The 17,099-nt window shown below is 36.0% G+C and overlaps 1 non-coding gene across 1 annotated transcript; it reads right to left on the reverse strand.

Annotated features, from left to right (window-relative positions):
• Positions 1–6,001: 6,001 nt before the first annotated feature.
• LOC123850317 (U6 spliceosomal RNA) lies at positions 6,002–6,108 on the reverse strand. Its single transcript, XR_006792284.1, has one exon. It is a non-coding gene; the product is annotated as a U6 spliceosomal RNA (small nuclear RNA).
• Positions 6,109–17,099: the final 10,991 nt, after the last annotated feature.

Here is a 17,099-nt window from a genome sequence, read left to right on the forward strand (position 1 = left end):
TAAAATGTGCCCCACCCCTGTTAGGGACCAAACACTGCCCACAATAGGCAAAGAGAACCTTTGCAGACAACTGGACTGAAAGAAACAGAGGCCAAGACTAACATAGTCAGTAGGAAACATGAAACACACATAGGAAACACTCCCTGAAGCGCCAGGCCCTGGGGAGCAGGGGACATTGCACTGCAGGGCACTACACCTCATTAAGAGCAAGAGAAGTAGCAGATTTTCCCAACACACAGGAAGAGACAGAGAAATAGGTCCCAAATGAAAGAACAGGACCAAACTACAGCAAGAGACCTAAGCAAAACAAATATGCCTGGTAGAGAATTTAAAGTAATGATCATAAAGATACATACTCAACTTGAAAAAAGAGTGGAGGACATCAGTGAGACCCTTAACACAAATATAAAAAAGAACCAATCAGAGATCAAGAAGAACACAATAAATGAAATTAAAAATGTTTGATGGAATAAAGAGCAAGCTAGATGAAGCAGAACTAATTAATGACCTGGAAGAGAGTAATGGAAAGTAACCAAGCTGGGCAAAGGAGAGGAAAGAAAATTATGCAAATCAAGAATAGTCCTGGGCTTAGTCAGTTGAATGCCCAACTCTTGGTTTCAGCTCAGGTCATGATCTCAGGGTCATGAGATCAAGCCCTGCATTGGGCTCCATGTTCAGTGTGGAGTCTGCTTGAGATTCTCTTTCTCTCCTTCTCCCTCCCCCTGCTCACATGTGCTCTCTCTCTCTAAAATAAATAAAATCTTAAAAAAATATTCTTAGGGAAATCAGTGACTCCATCAAGTGTAATAACATTCACATTATAGGGCTCTCAGAAGAAGATGGAGCAAAGGGGGCAGAAAATTTATTTGAAGAAATAATAGCTAAAAACCTCCCTAATCTGGGGAAGGAAACAGATATCCAGATCTAGGAGACACAGAAATCCCCCAAAAAATTCAACCCAGGGAGGTCCACACCAAGACACATAGTAAATAAAATGGCAAAAAGTAGTGATAAAGAAAATATTTAGAAGCAGCAAAAGAGGAGAGTTACTTACAAGGGGAAACCCCTTAAGGCTATGAGCAGATTTTTCAGCAGAAACTATGCAAGCCAGAAGAAAGTGGCATGATACATTTGAGGTGCTGAAAGGGAAAAATCTACAGCCAAGAATACTCTATCCAGCAAGGCTAGCATTCAGAATAGAAGGAACGTTAAAGAGTTTCCCAGATGAACAAAAACTAAAGGAGTTCATGAACACTAAACCAGCCCTATAAAAAATATTAAAGAGGACTCTTAGAGTATAAAGGAAAGACCATAAATGAGAATATGAAAACTAAAAAAAATAAAAGCAGTAAAAATAAATATTTCTATAAAATCAGTCAAGGGATTAACAAAATAAAAGGGTATAAAATATGACACTATATATTTAAAACATGTGGGGAGAAGAATAAAAAATGGGTTCAAACTTAAATATCAACTTAATATAAACTGCTATATGCAGAAGATGTGATATACAAACCTAATGGTAACCAGAAATCAAAAACCAGTAATAAATATGCAAAGAATAAAGAGAAAGGAATCCAAGTATATCATTAAAGAAAGCCAACAAACCATAAAAGAGGACAAGAAAGGATCAGAGAAAATCTATAGAAATAACCACAAAACAAGTAACATAATGGCAGTAAGACATTTCTATAAACAGTTACTTTGAATGTAAATGGACTAAATGTTCCAATCAAAAGACAGAGGGTGACAGAACAGATTAAAAAAAAAATACTCATCCATATGCTGCCTACAAGACTCATTTCAGACCTAAAGACATCTGAGATTGAAAGTGAGGGGATGGAGAAACATTTATCATGCAAATGGATGTCAAGAGAAACAATAGCAATACTTATATCAGACAAAATAGATTTTAAAACAAAAACTGTAGCAAGAGACAAAGATACTACATAATCATAAAGGAGACACTAGAACAATGGGATATAACAATTATAAATATTTATGCACCCAACATGGAGCACCCAAATACATATAGCATCTATTAACAAATATAAAAGAAATAGTTGATAGTAATCCAATAATGGGAGGACACTTTAACACCCAACTTACATCAATAGACAGATCATCCAAACAGAAAAATCAACAAGGAAACAGTGGCTTTGAATGACACAGTGGCCAAATGGATTTAACAGATATAGTCAGAACATTTCATTCTAAAACAGCAGAATACACATTCTTTTCCACAGAACACGGGAGATTTTCCACAACAGATCACATATTAGGCCACAAAACATGTCTCAACATTGAAGTCCTACCATTATCCTTTCTGAACACAACACTATAAAACTAGAAATCAACCAAAAAAAAAAATCAGAAAAGAGCACAAATCATTGACATTAAATAACATGCTACTTAACAATGAATGGGCCAACCAGAAATCAAAGAAGAAATAAAAAATTACATGGAAACAAATGAAAATGAAAACACAATGGCCCAAAATCTTGGGGATGCAGCAAAAGTGGTTCTGAGAGGAAAGTTTATAGCAATACAGGCCTACCTTAAGAAGCAAGAAAAATCTCAAATAAACAAACTAAACTTAGATGTAAAGGAGCTAGAAAAAGAACAAACAAAACCCAAAGCCAGCAAAAGAAAGGAAATAATACAGAAGAGAACAGAAACAAATGATATGGAAACTAAACCAAACCAAACAATAGAACAGATCAATGAAATCAGGAGCTAGTTCTTTGAAAAGATGAACAAAATTCATAAGCCTCTACCAGATTCATTAAAAAAGAGAGGTCCCAAATAAACAAAATCACAAATGAAAGAGGAGAAATAAAAACCAAACCACAGAAATACAAACAATTGTAACAGAATATTATGAAAACCTATATGCCAACAAATTGGAAAACTTATATAACCTACCAAAACTAAAGCAGGAAGAAAGAGAAAACTTGAACAGACCAAATACCAGCAATGAAATTGAATCAGTAATCAAAAAAATTCCAAAAAACAGAAGTCGAGGACCAGACAGCTTCACAAGCAAATTCTACCAAGCATTTAAAGATGACTTAATACTTACTCTTCTCAAATTATTCCAAAAAATAGGAGAGGAAGTAAAGCCTCCAAATTCATTTTATGAGGCCAGCATCACCCTGACACCAAAACCTGATAAAGACCCAACAAAAAAGAGAACTACAGTCGAATATCCCTCATGAACATAGAAGCAAAAATCTTTAACAAATTATTAGCAAACTGAATCCAACAATACATTAAATCAGAGACCACAATAAAGTGGGATTTATTCCCTGGATGCAAGGGTGGTTCATTATTTGCAAAACTATCAACATGACACATCACATCATTAAGACCAAGGATAAAAACCATATGGTCATTTCAATAGATTCAGGAAAAGCAATTGACAAAGTACAACTCCATTCATGACAAAAACCCTCTGCAAAGTAGGTCTAGAGGGAACATATCTCAACATAATGAAGGCCTTATATGAAAAACCTACAGCTAACATCATACTTAATGGGGAAAAACTGAGAGCTTCTCCCTAAGGTTAGAAATAAGACAAGGATGTTCCTCTCACCACTTCTATTCAGCATAGTACTAGAAGTCCTAGCCACAGCAATTAGACAACATGAAGAAAGAAAAGGCATCCAAATTGGTAACAAAGAAGTAAAACTCTCACTATTTGCAGATGACATGATACTATATAGAGAAAACCTAAAAACTCCACTAAAAAACTACTAGAACTGGTAAATGAATTAAGACAAGTCATAGGATACAAAAATCACTGTAGAGAAATCTGTTAAATTCCTATACACTAATAATGAAGCAGCAGAAATTAAAATTAAGAAATCAATCCCATTTACAATTATACCAAAAACAGTAAAATATCTAGAAATAAACTTAATGAAAGTGGCAAAAGACCTATACCCTGAAAACTATAAAACACTGATTAAAGAAATTCAATGATGCAAAGAAATGGAAAAATATTCAACCTATGCTCATGGGTTGGAAGAACAAATGTTATTAAAATGTCTATACTACCCAAAGTAATCTGTACATTTAATGCATACCCCTATCAAAATGCCAACAGTATTTTTCACAGAACTAGACCGAACAATCCTAAAATTTGTATGGAACCACAAAAGACCTCAAATGTCTAAAGCAGTCTTGAAAAACAAAACTGGAGGAATCACAATGCCAGATTTCAAGTTATATTACAAAGCAGTAGTAATTAAAACAGTTTGGTACTGGCATAAAAATAGACACAGAGAATAGAAACCCCAGAAATAAATCCACAATTATATGGTCAATTAATCTTGACAAAACAGGAAAGAATATCCAATGGGAATAAGACAATTTTTTTAACAAATGGTATTGGGAAAACTGGACAGCTACATGGAAAAGAATGAAACTGGACCACTTTTACCGTACACAAAAATAAGCTCAAAGTTGATTAAAGACCTAAATGTGAGACCTAAAACCATAAAAATCCTTAAAAAGAGCAGAGGCACTAATATCTCTGACATCAGTCATAGCAACATTTTTCTAGATATGTCTCCTGAGGCAAGGGAAATAAAAGCAAAAATAAACTATTGGGACTACAACAAAATAAAAATCTGTGTGGCAAAGGAAACAATCTGTAAAACTAAAAGGGGCAGAAGACAGGAACAGAAATTTCTCCAAAGAAGACATCCAGATGGCCAACAGACACATTGAAAGATGCTCAACATCACCCATCATCGGGGAAATGCAAATCAAAAACACAATGAGATACCACCTCACCCCCGTCAGAATGGCTAAAATCAAAATCACAAGAAACAGTAAGTGGTGGCAAGAATGTGGAGAGAAAGGAACCTTGGTGCACTGTTGGTGGGAATGCAAACTGGTACAGCCACTATGGAAAACAGTATGGAGGTTCCTCAGCAAGTTCAAAATAGAACTACCCTAATCCATTCACTGCACTATTGGATATTTAACCAAGAAGTACAAAACACTATTTCATATTTTCTACCATCTTCATGATTTTTGTCTTTCTCATCAGCATTGTAGGACTTCTGTCATTTCATATGATATCCCAGCAAATGTGCATTCATTTGTACTTGTAGAAGGGTATTGTTCACTATCCCTAGCATTTGTTAGCAAAGGTCTCTCATTAATAATTCTGACTTCACTTGGTACCAACAGGTTGGTAAGCAGTGTGCAGTGACATTTCAAACATATTTAGAATTGATAGCAATTGCAGAAATGAAAACAGTTCTCCTCTGCTCATTCTATTTATTTTTCCTTAGACGAGAACCTAACTGAAACAGAGATGATGAGTCACTGAAAAGTCCGTTGTTGTTTTTTTTTTTTTTCTTTTAGAGAGCAGCAATGTTAATACAATTCAAGCAAATTTATTTTAGAAAAGCCTTTGGAATATTGTAAATATTTCAGTGTTATAATTTTTCAAACATCTTAAGTTTTTGAAAAGATGAAAAAATCATAATATTAAATATAGCATCCCATAATAACTTTAAAATATATCCTATAGTAGATCTGACCTATTATGATCCATACTGAGATGGTATGCATAAAAGCTTGGTGACTAATTGCCAGGCCTCATGAGACAGATTGTATCATTATGAATCCTGACCATGTCATCTACTAGCTATATAACTTTGGATGATTCATTAATTTATTTTTCTTAGGTAAAAATATGGGCAATAGTACTCTCCTTGTAACACTTGTTGGGACAACTAAATAACATGAGTAAAGCACTGAAAACTGTGTCAAATACGTAGTAATGATGCACTGAAAGTTTGCCATTGTTGTTGCTAACACTTTGATGTGTTTAATGTTCACGGATGACCAAGATACAGAGAGATTTCAGAGTCTTATCCACGATATTTCTTCTCTCTATGGATAAGCATCAATAAAGGCAAACTGAGGAGTGATACAGTTAATTAAATGAAAGCTAGGTCAATTCCCTAGTCCAGTTTTTTCTTTAAATATGGAAGGCTTCACAAATTTGCATGTCATCCTTACGCGGAGACCATGCTAATCTAATCTGTATCATTCCAATCGTAGTCTTTGTGCTGCTGAAGTGAGCACTGTGTAGTCCAATTTTTGCTGATGAACCCTAGTACATCAACAGCAACACAGTAGTCAGATATATTAAACAAAAATCTGTTTCTCAGAGTCTGCAGAATCTGAGCACTTTTTCCTCTCAAAGTAGTGCTGCCTAAAACTTCACGAAGTCACCTCAAAATGAGGTCACATACCCCACTGACATCTTCTGACTTTGCCAACTATGGGTTGCCAAAATACAAAGAAGACTTTAAGATTGATTAACAAATTAAGTGAATTTTAAAATCTGATTAATTTATATAATACTCCACTTAATCCTTTAAAAACTAAAGTAGGAATTAGGGTAAGGATTAGATAAATTTCCCAAGCTATTAAGTGTTGGTGCTGAAGTTTAAACTCCAGATCCTGACTCATTTACCATTCTGTTTTACTATTCCAGCTTGACTGTGAACTGTGAACTGTTTGACTTTACAAAATCAGCAGAGGCAGAAAACTAAGATCACTAAGGCCTCAGACATTGTATTTTTGAGGATTACCTGAGTACACTGTGAAGGAATGGATCTTAGCTTCTTAAAGCAGCAGTTAATCCTGTCATTTACAAAAAAAAAAAAATGTTTATTTTCAATAATAGTGCTGTGCAGCTGGGCCCTAATAACTGCTTTTAATTATTCGTCCTTATAGCCAGAACAATCATTCAGCTGGACCCAAATGTGAAAGCACTGTTAAGTAGATTTTAAGAAAAGTTTATTTGAAAAAGTAAGGATTATAGGGGCGCCTGGGTGGCTCAGTTGTTAAGTGTCTGTCTTCCACTCGGGTCATGGTCCCAGGGTCCTGGGATCGAGCCCCATATTGGGCTCCCTGCTCGGCGGGAAGCCTGCTTCTCCCACTCCCACTCCCTCTGCTTGTGTTCCCTGTCTTGCTGTGTCTCTGTCGAATAAATAAATAAAAATCTTTAAAATAAAAATTAAAAAAATAATAAAAAGTAAGGATTACAAAATGTCCAGTCTACTCAAATGGGCTGTTGATACTTTCTGACCTAGTTCTCCAGTCTCTCTCTCCCCTTCCCACTCTGTTCCCCCAAACTCCATCCTCTCTTCTCTCTCTCTGGAAGCCCTGTTTCTGTTTCTTTTTTCCTACTCCCAACCTCCTTAACACCTTCTACTCTCAAGAATGATACTCCCTACTTTTGAGATGAAATGTTTTCTCTCCTATTCTCTCCAAACTAAATTCTTCGCATCAGCTCTTCAAATGTTTATAATTCTTTACTCAGAAATATTATCCTTCCCAAAAGGGTGGGAAGGAGAAAAGAGAATTGAGGATTGGAAATAAATGCACACACGGTATAAACTTGCCCTGCAAGTTATACTTGATAGCTTCTTCTCTTAAGAGATTGAAAAAAAATCCTCTGCTTAAATATCTATACACTCTTGCACTCCTAAGTTGGCTAAATCAAGGTGGTCAAGGGAAGGAGAAGGGAGAAAATAAAATTTGTGTATTTTTTTTAAAGATTTTATTTATTGATTTGAGATAGAGAGAATGAGAGAGAGCACATGAGAGGGGGGAGGGTCAGAGGGAGAAGCAGACTCCCTGCCAAGCAGGGAGCCCGATGCGGGACTCGATCCAGGGACTCCAGGATCCTGACCTGAGCCAAAGGCAGTCGCTTAACCAACTGAGCCACCCAGGCGCCCAAAATTTGTGTATTTTTGCCAAAAATATACTAATGCCTTACAGTTTCAAAATGTCTGTCTTTTGTGGCCTTATAGCTGAGTATTAAAAGAATTGACCTGGTAAATACTAGAGGAAATGGATGCATTCATAATAGACAATATAAAATAAATCATGGAGGTGGCAAGGCAAAAACTAAATGCAGGACTGATGGAAAGAGGTAACTCGCTTATAATAATCATCATAATAGCCATAAGTTTTTTTAAAACTGATTTTGAGGAGAGATGTATTCTTTTCAAACTATTATATACAAGGCCTTCAATTATAACTATTTTCACAACTTGGATTAAAGACTAAGATTTTCCATATCAGAATTTCTCATGTTCCTCATTACCTTCCCTAATTTGAAAGGCTATAAAAAATTCCATTTTCCCTATTATAATTTGTCCATGATGCAAACTAAAGCTAAATTTTCCAAGCAAGTTCATAGGTAAATTAAAGAAGGTAATGAATGTTATGTATTAATTTGGGACATTTCTTTTAAGAGTTGCCACTTAATATTTAAAATGTATTACATTCTTAATCTCACTTCAGTTTTTCTACTTTTTTTCTCTTTTTTCTCCCCAGTTTTAGTTTATCTGTAAAAAAATGTAGATATTTTCATCACCTTTGGTAAAATTCAACTTAATTAAACTTATCATCTAAAATAAAAATTTTAAATCCTTATTAATGAAAATGAGTTCTCCTTGAGTCAAAATCATAAAAGAGATTAGTAGAAGAGTATGCTATCATAAAAAGGGTAATATATTTCTATATCATATAATGAAGAAAAACTATAACTCCATTTTCTTTCTAGTCTTTTTTTTTTTTTTCCATTCTTGTTCTAGTTTGGACTCTGTCCATGAAATAAAGAAAAGTGGCTATTCTATAGAAAAGCAATATCTCTTTGGAATATGGGAGAATAATAGGATATATGCTATCACCAAAAAGAATGAGAAAAATCTATCTGTAAACATATGAAGCAATTTCTGAATTATATTCATAACTGTGGGAAAAATGCAGAATATATTGCTGATTGTATATAAAGGGAAATATATATATATACACACACACACATACATACACATAGTTGTCTCTATATTCTTACATTATCTCTAAAAGAGTTGCTAAGTTTTTCCCTTTGGGGAGGGGTACTTGATAGCTTCCAGATACGGACAGAAGGAAGAGATAATCTTCATTGTATATACTATTGTATTTTTAATTTTTTATCAAGCGCACATATTTCCTGTTGAAAAAATAAACATTTATAAAGAAGATATCTTTTGCTATGCAGAAAAGGGTTGGCACTCAGTATTACTGAGACCCAATGCTAATTTTATTGCCCAGCTAGATTTGGGACAGATCCAAGAGTTTTACAAACTCTCAGAAAGTTTTATTTGTTGTAAGCCCATAAATTTATACTTTTTAAAATACAAGCACTAACATTCCTATGTAATACGTAACCTGAATGAAAAATTGCTTTCATGATGTATTAAGCTATACATCATCAGGGCCAGGTGTCACTCTGATGATGTATCGGTGCAACAAATCTCAAGGTGTGACACATTGAAAAAGTATTACTCAAAAGAGAATGGTCTCCAAGTTAAAAACTGATCCAACATAAAATTCAAAGAGAAAACTATAGAGAAACAATTTATCTGTTGCCAAGAAGTATTATGCAAGCAAAGATGTCTTCTCAGGGCACTTCTGTTTTGAACATTACAACTTTAGCAGGCTCAAGGGAAATCAAAACAATGTGCCCTTTTTCCAGTATCCAAAATTGATCCTGGAGACAACTGGTTAAGAGCACACCCAAGGCGACTTCAGAGGAGAAAAGATATTGCAGTGAACATCAAAGTTTTAAAGGTGGTATGGGAAGGGGAAAAAATACCTGGGCATGGGAAGCAATTCAGAAGATGACCCATGTATCATTTACATGAGAATTTGACCTGAAGCCTAAAGAGCTGGAAAAACTGCAACAGAATACAGAACCCAAGTCAAGAATGCAGCAGACAACAGGAGAGGATGAAGTAAGTGCATGTCACAGGACAATTAAGAAACAGTTTAGAAAATTCTCTCCAGATTACACACTGACACAGAAGAGGGAATTTCATAGGTTGATTCAGTAATTTGCCATTTATTAATCATATGACCTTGGAAATTTTGAAATAAGGTCCTGGCATTCAAATTAGAGAAATTTGGGATAGAGATGGAAAATGCTCGCTTTCATCCATTACAAAGTCACCAAAGAAAGTTGCTGCATAAATTTGTCTCTCATTGAGTAATTTAATTAAGCAAATACATAATGTGATCTTTTAGATGTCACCCCACTCATAGGCAAGGGGAACATCTCCCAGTTCATTCATTCATTCATTCATTCGTTCATTCAGTATTAGACATTGTCCATTGTGTTTCAGGTACTGTGACCAGCCCTACAAACACAAAAATGAACACAACAGACATAGTATCACTTTGTTTTTGCTCATGCTTTGTCCCCCTTTTGTATCCCTTATTTAACAACAATCTCTCAATCATTCAATGGTACCTCATGTTTCTTGTGCCTCAGGTCCAATCATCCATGGCCATATCATCCCAAGATATGATATTCCTTTTTTGAAGTTCATTGAATTTCAGAATTGAATGAGCCAATATAATCTAGGTCACCATTTTCAATTCAGAAATAAGAAAATTATGGCCTACAAAGATCAAGTGCCTTACATGTTTGGGAGACATGGTTATCAAGTTATACATGTAATACTTGAACCAGGTCTTCTTTTTCAAGAATTTGCTTACTTCATCATACCTACATATTTTCATGTCTATGCCACTTATTTGGCATCCACTCCCTTGTTTGTTTGTTTGTTTTATTTTTGTGTGTATGACTTATGCTATTCCCAACTAAAGAAACCATTTTTGAGTCTAAAGACTATGTCTCCTTTGTCTATGTATACTGTTTCCTTCCAACTCAGGCCCTCACAATCTTCCTGACATAGGGATGTGACTGAAAATGTTATTCAACTTTCCTAAATCGTTAAGTTCTAAGAGAGGAGCAGTGCCAAATGGTGCCCCAGTCATGCCACTTTTTTTTTTTTTAAATAAATTGAGAGTGTCTTCTAACATCTTACTATGAAAAGGAATTCCATCCATATTTGGAATTGTGGTAAAAAGCACTTGAAGGGAACGCAGTGAGCTCCAGGGAAAGAACTAGTAGATCAACTATTAAGCTGCCCAGTTCTTTCAGATTGATTTCTTTTGATAGAGAAAGAAAAAAAAATCTTGGATATGATTTAAAATGGCCCCTGAAAATCCTAATGCTGAAGCCGACTGAAATATTTGAGATAGCAAAGTAAGCCAGTGGTCCAGACAGCTCAGTGGCAACAGATAGAAAGCCTTTGGCTGTAAGGATGGTTTCACTAAGGAGTAAACTCCTGTAATCAGCTCTGGTTAATGAAATTGAGGATATTGCCACAAATTTCTGCAGGATTATTTTGAAGATATCAACTTAATACAAATATTAATTACTTTTACACAGAAGAAACACTTTCCACTCTTCCCCTCTTCCAGGTTTCCTTTGAAAATCCAATTATACAGACACGTAGTTTTAATTATAATATTGATTTTACTTCTTTGCTAGGAGTGGGACTAATTCAATTAGTTGTAATTATGTGCATAGAGTGATCGGACTAATCTTTCAGGATGTTGGCCCACTAACTTCATACCACTTGTCTTCACATCCAAGTCAAAGAGGAACATTCAGCCTCTCAGCCTCGGAAAGGCCTGAAATTGTACAGACCTTTAAGAAAGGAAAACAAGGAAGAAGATGTAATAGTCTGTTAAAGAACTTGACAGCTTGACAGTGGCTTTTCAGATGCAAAATGGTGCAAATCAGATATTATGTAGCCTTTGCAATTAGCAACTGCAGCAGGATTTAGAGAACTTTTATAAGAAGAGAAAGACTAACGAAACAACTAAGTAAGAAATAATATTACGTGGCAACAACTATTTTCCTATTTAAAAAAATCAAAGTAAGATCAAATGAAGTAGCTTTAATAATTTATATAAAAATGTTTTTGAGCAGGGTGTTTTGTAGGAATAAGAGGGGGAATGATAATGTCAAATTAATCTGTATTAGACTATTAAACAGGCAGAGAAGATTTTACTCAAGGCTCTTGTAATAGGAGAGAAAACAGAACTCTGATATCAGTTCTACTGGAACCAAGGGGAGAACAGGAAGATTTCAGGCCATCTGTGTTTGCTAATTGGTTTACCCAAACAAAGAGTAAACTTTCTTGTATCTTCATGACATGAGATGGTTTTACAGCTTGAAGCGAAGTGCCCACCCAAGTTAGACTCTTACTCTCCCCACAGAGATTGGGAGACAGAAGCCTCATCTTCCTTGATGATTATATTTCAAAAGGATGTCCCAAGTTCCTGAGAAAAACAGTCCTGGGTGTAAAACCGGCAAGAGGCCTTGAAAAAGGTTTATGTGTCAAAGGTGTAGAGAAAAAATTTACAATGACAAGTTTCTTAAAGTAAATATCCAAAGAAAAGGGCACTTAGAGGCCTAGAGTCAGGCGAAACCTGTCTAAAGTTTGGTCAAGCTGAGGGGAACATTAAGATCCTCTCGGTCAATACTCTGGAAGAAAGTGAAGTGTCTTTGAATACAAAAATTCAGGGCCCTTGCACTCCAACTGAAAGAAAATCATGAAAATACTAACACTGAAGAATTTATTTGTGTGTACCTTAATCTTTGTTCACATTTACATCCCATCTACACCTTTAGAAAAATATCTCCACCTCTAAGTTGTTCTGTTTGGAAGCCAAGATGTATTGGTTCAAGCTGCGTCTCTGTCCCTTACCGGCTCTGAGACTTAACAAATTAAAGTCACTTTCTTTCTCTGATTGTATTATCTCATCTACAAAATGACTTATTTCTCATAAATTTATAGAAATTAAATAATTTGACAGGCTAGGATAAATGTATGTCAGAGCCATTTAAATTTATTTTTGCTTTACCACCCATGCCCTTGCTAAACTCTGTATTTAAAAAAAAAAAATAGACCCTATTTCAATTGATTCCATGGATTGTTATCAGTATAAAGTCATTTTCTCATTTAATAATAATAGTTTTGGTCCTTGCTTTTCAGTTAGTACACATCACTTTTCTTTATTATAATACCAGATATTGCCGCTAGCTCAGTGTTCAATTTTTGTCTTATTCCTGATTTTGTGAAAATTTGTCTAGAGGATCACCTTTACTCATTATTGTTAGAGTTTGACTTGAGACTTATATTACAAGTTTACTATAAAATTTTGTTTGTTTGTTTGTCTATTATTTTCTGATTTAGATTTGCTAGCCTAAGGAGGAATCTGAGGTCTTCTTGACTCCTTATCTTGCTCTAAAGAGAAGATCTTTCCTGACTTATCTACAGCAGCCTGGGGTTTTTTCCTAAACTCTAAAACACCAACCCCCAAGACACTGTTCTGAGGAAACCTCTGGGCTCATCCTTCCTTACGGCCAATTTAGCAACTACATAAGCATCTCTGCCTTTTGTAGGACTGAGTTACCTGGAAAAATACTTGAAGAGTGGATATGAGAAAAGTATTAGTCATGAATCAGGGAAAAGAGTAGGGGACAGGGACAACAGCCCTTTCGGCTTTAGAAAGGGCTTTTCGTAAGGGAAGTAGCATCTGAAGTGAGAATCCGAAGTTACGGTGACTGAATGGCAAATTCCTACCTTCTTTTCTTAGGTGACCATCCTTTTTCTCCTCAGTAGTTCATTTTCACTTTGTGGAGTGGAAATTCCTATTCAGGTATGGGAAATTACCACTGAGACACTACTTCCTTGGGTATGTTTCCCAGATTGCAGCAATCCAGTGAGAAATGTGGGGATGCAAAGCACTCATTGCTAACTCTCTCTGTTGAAACCAAAACATTCAGCATTTTATATTTATGTTTAGCATTTATATATATTAAGTATTTTAGTGCAATTATAACTCAGTATTTTTGAGATTTGAGAGTTCTCTCTTGAAGATGAATGAACATTCTGTTTTTCATGTTTCTCTCATCTTTTAATCTATAACCCCATGGTTTTCTATTTCACACCAAATATGTACACATTTTCCTTGGCAGAGCTTCTCCGAGATTATTATCAATGCTATTGTGGTGTAAGTCTGTAAGATTGGACTTTCTTACTGTCATTTTTCAAAGTGCTGCTGACTGGGCTGTCTAAGGAATGGTAACGCACAAATTACTTCTGTGTCTGAAGATAAAAAAAAAAATGTTAAGTCAATTTCTTGAATTAATTAAGAGATAACATTGATATAGGAATGGGCTAGTGCCACAAATAATTATCACTTGAAATTACACAGTCAAAAAGGCCAATTAAGGGACCAAATACAGCTAATGAGAAAATTTAATTGATAATTTTTCAAGCTGCTGGCCTGGTCCTGATTTTTTTCCTATAGTTCAGCAACAATAACAACAGCAAAACAGCAACATAAAGCTACAGAGGCTCAGCTGATTTTTTTTTTTAATTTTTTTATTGTTATGTTAATCCCCATACATTACATCATTAGTTTTAGATGTAGTGTTCCATGATTCATTGTTTGTGCATAACACCCAGTGCTCCATGCAGAACGTGCCCTCCTCAATACCCATCACCAGGCTAACCCAACCTCCCACCCCCCTCCCCTCTAGAACCCTCAGTTTGTTTTTCAGAGTCCATCATTTCTTGTGGTTCGTCTCCCCCTCCGATTTCCCCCCCTTCATTCTTCCCCTCCTGCTACCTTCTTTTTTTTTTCTTTTAACATATATTGCATTATTTGTTTCAGAGGTACAGATCTGAGATTCAACAGTCTTGCACAATTCACAGCACTTACCAGAGCACATACCCTCCCCAGTTTCTATCACCCAGTCACCCCATCCCTCCCACCCCACCCCCCACTCCAGCAACCCTCAGTTGGTTTCCTGAGATTAAGAATTCCTCATATCAGTGAGGTCATATGATACATGTCTTTCTCTGTTTGACTTATTTCGCCTAGCATAATACCCTCCAGTTCCATTCAGGTCGTTGCAAATGGCAAGATCTCATTTCTTTTGATGGCTACATAATATTCCATTGTATATATATATCATATATATATCACCTCTTCTTTATCCATTCATCTGTCGATTGACATCTTGGCTCTTTCCACAGTTTGGCTATTGTGGACACTGCTGCTATAAACATCGGGGTGTACGTACCCTTTCGGATCCCTACTTTTGTATCTTTGGGGTAAATACCCAGTAGTGCAATTGCTGGATCATAGGGTAGCTCTATTTTGAACTTTTTGAGGAACCTCCATACTGTTTTCCAGAGTGGCTGCACCAGCTTGCATTCCCACCAACAGTGTAGGAGGGTTCCCCTTTCTCCGCATCCCGAACAACATCTGTCATTTCCTGACTTGTTAATTTTAGCCATTCTGACTGGTGTGAGGTGGTATCTCATTGAGGTTTTGATTTGGATTTCCCTGATGCCAAGCGATATTGAGCACTTTTTCATGTGTCTGTTGGCCATTTGGATGTCTTCTTTGGAAAAATGTCTGTTCATGTCTTCTGCCCATTTCTTGATTGGATTCTTTGTTCTTTGGGTGTTGAGTTTGATGAGTTCTTTATAGATTTTGGATACTAGCCCTTTATCTGATATGTCATTTGCAAATATCTTCTCCCATTCTGTTGGTTGTCTTTTGGTTTCGTTGACTGTTTCTTTTGCTTTGCAAAAGCTTTTTATCTTGATGAAGTCCCAATAGTTCATTTTTGCCCTTGCTTCCCTTGCCTTTGGCAATGTTTCTAGGAAGAAGTTGCTGCAGCTGAGGTCAAAGAGGTTGCTGCCTGTGTTCTCCTTTAGGATTTTGATGGACTCCTGTCTCACATTGAGGTCTTTCAACCATTTGGAGTCTATTTCTGTGTGTGATGTAAGGAAATGGTCTAGTTTCATTCTTCTGCATGTGGCTGTCCAATTTTCCCAACACCATTTGTTGAAGAGACTGTCTTTTTTCCTTTGGACATTCTTTCCTGCTTTGTCAAAGATTAGTTGACCATAGAGTTGAGGGTCTATTTCTGGGCTCTCTATTCTGTTCCATTGATCTATGTGCCTGTTTTTGTGCCAGTACCATACTGTCTTGATGATGACAGCTTTGTAATAGAGCTGGAAGTCCGGAATTGTGATGCCGCCAGCTTTGCTTTTCTTTTTCAACATTCCTCTGGCTATGCGGGGTCTTTTCTGGTTCCATCCAAATTTTAGGATTATTTGTTCCATTTCTTTGAAAAAAGTGGATGGTATTTGGATGGGGATTGCATTGAATGTGTAGATTGCTCTAGGTAGCATGGACATCTTCACAATATTTTTTCTTCCAATCCATGAGCATGGAACGTTTTTCCATTTCTTTGTGTCTTCCTCAATTTCTTTCATGAGTATTTTATAGTTTTCAGAGTACAGATCCTTTGCCTCTTTGGTTAGATTTATGCCTAGGTATCTTATGGTTTTGGGTGCAATTGTAAATGGGATCGACTCTTAATTTCTCTTTCTTCTGTCTTGTTGTTGGTGTATAGGAATGCCACTGACTTCTGTGCATTGGTTTTATATCCTGCCACTTTACTGAATTCCTGTATGAGTTCTAGCAGTTTTGGGGTGGAGTCTTGGGGGTTTTCCACATAAAGTATCATATCCTCTGCAAAGAGTGAGAGTTTGACTTCTTCTTTGCCAATTTGGATGCCTTTGATTTCTTTTTGTTGTCTGATTGCTGTGGCTAGGACTTCCAATACTATGCTGAATAGCAGTGGTGATAGTGGACATCCCTGTCGCGTTCCTGACCTTAGGGGGAAAGCTCTCAGTTTTTCCCCATTGAGAATGATATTCGCTGTGGGTTTTTCAGAGATGGCTTTTATGATATTGAGGTATGTACCCTCTATGTCTATACTCTGAAGAGTTTTGATCAAGAAAGGATGCTGTACTTTGTCAAATGTTTTTTCTGCATCTATTGAGAGGATCATATGATTCTTGTTCTTTCTTTTGTTAATGTATTGTATCACATTGATTGATTTGCGGATGTTGAACCAACCTTGCAGCCCAGGGATAAATCCCACTTGGTCATGGTGAATAATCCTTTTAATGTACTGTTGGATCCTATTGGCTAGTATTTTGGTGAGAATTTTTACATCCATGTTCATCAGGGATATTGGTCTGTAATTCTCCTTTTTGATGGGGTCTTTGTCTGGTTTTGGGATCAAGGTAATGCTGGCCTCATAAAATGAGTTTAGAAGTTTTCCT

Source organism: Mirounga angustirostris, unplaced genomic scaffold (genome assembly GCF_029215605.1).
Source record: "Mirounga angustirostris isolate CCGP_5_RB_7025 unplaced genomic scaffold, mMirAng1.0.hap1 SCAF_15, whole genome shotgun sequence".
Taxonomy (NCBI): Eukaryota; Metazoa; Chordata; class Mammalia; order Carnivora; family Phocidae; genus Mirounga; species Mirounga angustirostris.